We start from the raw sequence: 4,095 nt of genomic DNA, 5'->3' as shown, positions 1-4,095 counted from the left end.
GGCTCTGTGCTGGGATGGGATGGGTGCTGGAGTGGCTCTGGAGAGCTACAAGAACAGGTCTGGAGCTGCGGTGGCTTTAGCCCTTCTCTTTCTCACTCGGACTCAGACAGCTTTTGGGCAGCATAACCTGGGAACCAAGAATGAGATTGGGTCATAATGCATCTTCAAAAACCACAAATGCAATGTATGATCCATTTATTACACAGTGAAATAGAACACTCTCACATAATGCACAGCTCATAGCAAATTCCTTTTTAGATTTTGTCATTTGTCAGAATGAACTGCGGAGTCATTCAGTCATGAATTCTGTCCTAATGAACAGAATCGCTGCCTGTCAAAAGTGATCTGAGCTCGGTAGTGTTGACATAGGCCTTTATAACCATGATATGTTGTCTCTCTCTGTGCATTACTGGGACTCTCGAGGAGGGCTCCAGACCTGCAGCACTTCCTCACCGCCACCCAAGGTTATTAGCCACCAGTGCCTGATAAAAGACTGATAACAGGACTGCTACTGTGGAGAAGAGGTTGTGATAAGTGGTGGCGCGTGCTTCCTCTTCTTTCTTCTCCTCTCCTCTCTCCCTCCCCCTGCAGGTCAACGCATTACTGCAGAAGTGGGGAGTCAGGAGAGTGAGAGAGCCCGAGAGACAGTTAGACATGGGCCAGAGACTGGGAGGCTGTCCAATCTCAAGCAGCAAGTAGACTGGGTTAAATAGAGGCAAAGTATGCAGAAAAGAGTGACAGATTAATTCCACAACAATCTAAGAAAAAAGTGAATCAGGGCAAACTAATCAGGACTAATCACCAACAATCCCTGCAACAAATATGGACATCCTTTGTTCAAAGTCCCATGTGATATTAAAGTTAGAGACAGTCTGTTCTTATCAAACAGTAATTACAAAAGCTGAGCACAGGAACATGACCTTCTCAATCCCTTTGATATCCCAGGTGGTCCTCATTATCAGAGGCTTCAGTTTACAGAGGACTTGGTGAAACATTGGCTGTGTGTGAGTCAGGGACAGGCTGTTTCATTCAAACATTAGAGGAGAGGAGAACAGGTGACCACTCCTTTTCTGGTCATTCATTTATTTCATTCCCCCTCTCAATGTCACCGTTACAGACACTGTCAAATCAAAGGCACCCTGGGTTTTCTTGGCAATGACTATCAAAGTCACCACACGGCTCGCTGATGCCAGAGCATAATCATATCAATGACCTTGTTTACGAGAAGGTAGCCTAGCTTTTAACGCTAGCACAATCAACTACAGAGATTAGGCTTGCCACGTGGTAGTGTTTGTGGACTGGAGGCTAGATAGTGTGCACTTCGTATTTGAATTTTATTTTGTCCAAATAGTGAACGGATCGTAGGAGGGATAAGGAGGGATCGATATCAGAAACCAGACTGCAACTCCATGGATCAGGGAACTCTGACATCAACAACATAGCCAATTGCATTGTGATAAAATATTTCTCTCTCCATAGTGGGGCAGTCCCATTCTTATATTTTTCATTTTATTGGATAAAGATAGTGAAGTTGGACAGAAAAGTAAGGAGAGGATGTGTCAGCAGGGCATGGGCTGGATTTGAACCCATGCTGACATGCGCATACATGTGCACTGTAGGCCATGATGCTAGACCACTGGACCACCCTGGCCACTGTCCATTGAATGTTAAAAACAATGTACAATTGAGACACACAGTAAGAAACTGACTGTGTGAAGCTGCCCAGTGCAGTGAGCCTCTCCAGTTTCTTTGAGATGTTTGAAGATTATTTTCTCAGTAAATCTAGTGGCCATCACTGAGGAAGGGGAGGGAGCCCCGGGACACAGTTATAGTACATTGGGTTCCTGACCCCGGGACCATGGGAACAGGCTTATATACCCCCCGGCCTGTGTAAGTCTGTAATAACAACCATTATGATAACATAAATACAAATAATTCACAACAATCACAATGAAAACTAAATTTAGCTGAAGCAGAATAGAGCAGCAGATATAACCAGGCATGACGTACACAGTCTTAAGGGATCTGCATGATAGTTTCAGCCTGCAATCAATATTGATTTCATACCATCAGTCTGCCAGAGATTTGACTCCAATCTGTGAGTAAATAAACAAAACCTACATACATGGCCTGATTGACAGCATGACCTGAAGAAACAAATGTGAATGACATTTCCAGAGGATGAGAGGAGAAAAAGTGGAGTCTTTCTTGTGGTGGAGGATTGATAACCTTTTTACCAGGGCCTATGCTGTGGCCTCCTTAATGGCCTTCTGCACTCTTTTCCTTGCACAATAGAGGAAAACCTCACCAGGGGAATGTTGCTGTGTCAAGACCTTACCTTCTCTAAAATATTTAGTCAATTCACCAAAATGTGTGCATAAGTGCTGTGAGAAGTATTGTTCAGGGAGGAAGTTGGTACCAAAAACAGGAAGGAGGTAACAAGCCAAGACTGCTACTGAGTGTAGGCTAAAATATGTCATAACGGACTGTTTAAAAACTAACATTTTTGTTCAACAAATGGATGATGGGATTTTCCTTGGTTTTGGGTTAGGGTTAGCCTTAGGACATGGTGACTCAATAAAACCATGTTTACGTATGTTAAACTCCTTCATCCTCAATGTGTCAATCTGAGTTTCCATCCACTAGCATTGAACTCAATCTGTCAACTGGGGAGGAGCTGTCAACTTCACCTGTTCCTGCTTTCCTGCTTTCTAAAAACAAATGACGATGTACCGGTAAGTTGCAAATTCAGTAAAATTATTGCAATAGCTATAATATCACATGTCAAATATCATATTCAAAAAGCATAACAACTTCTCCATCAAGCCACCAGTGGCAGAGTTTCCACAATTGAAAACTACCAGTATTACAAATCATGGAAAAATGGAAAGTATGTCCATTTAAATGTTCACTCAACTAGAACAACAGTTTAAGTTCATTATTTCAGAAGTGTTTTGCCTCCCAGCCCTATATAACATGCATAGTATGTCCATTCAGGGAAACAATTTACATTTTTTGTTGAGAGTTTAAAAGTACATTTCTCACAGGGTCACAACACACTTCACATTGAGATAAAAAGACCCACACGATGTTTCCAATCATAATTTAAAATTGACATGGTCTCTGACTCCCTGACATGGGTTGGCAGACTGTGGCAGACCCTAAGGTCAAACAATGTACAGTACATTAATGCATTTCCCATCTTGGCAACTCAGATCAGAATGCCTTTTTGTATGTTTTTGGTAGTTTCTTGGTCATATCTACATTCTAGGACAGCCAGCATCAGTTTAGAGGGATCTTATTGCCAATGCAAAGTAGACTGACTCAATCCTTAAGCCAGTAGCCTAACTGTTAAACTCCAAGTGTGGGGGAAAACCATGCAGGCTTAATGTTGTGTTGCAAAGATAATTTTGGGCCTTTCAATGTCAATGTGGAACCCATAGACCACAAATTACATTTGGAAATACCTAGATCAAAAGGCATAGGGTGTATGAAAAAAACAGTTAAATAAAAAGTCTGACATCCTATGAAAATGCCATTCTATAAATAGAGACTCAATCATAGTGTCAAAACCTCACTGTTGACAAATAGGCAAATGCCTATACTTATAGAAGATGAATGAAAGGGAAGAAAAGGGGCAGTTTGGTACTTGAGTACTCTAGTAAATGAAGGGGACACACTTCAGACTTCATGTAAGTGACAAGGAAGTATGTTTTGTGAAGACAGTCAAATATTGAGACTTCAATATTACAAACGACCTCCTCATGTGTGATATCTCTGATGCTCAAGTGTCCCTAAGATGGTGGCCTTGGTGGCCTTAGTATTTTATCAAACTCAGAAGACATGATGTATTCATTTCCTGGTTGCAAATTCACAGAATAGAGATTATCTCCAATATAATATGATTACAAGGCACCAGGCGGCAAGAGGGTACACTATGTGGACAAACCACAACAATGTTTCTCAAAGAAAGAGCTAAACTCCTGACAAGTTCAAGTCATGCAATGACCTGAGGTACCAACAGCCTCATCCATCACCATCCACACTAGTGCACAATGTATGTAGCTACACAAAAGAGATCTTATCTTAACTCTC

The sequence above is a fragment of the Argentina silus genome, assembly GCF_951799395.1.
Source record: "Argentina silus genome assembly, chromosome: 1".
Lineage (NCBI taxonomy): Eukaryota > Metazoa > Chordata > Actinopteri > Argentiniformes > Argentinidae > Argentina > Argentina silus.
Note: the sequence above shows the minus strand (reverse complement) of the source record.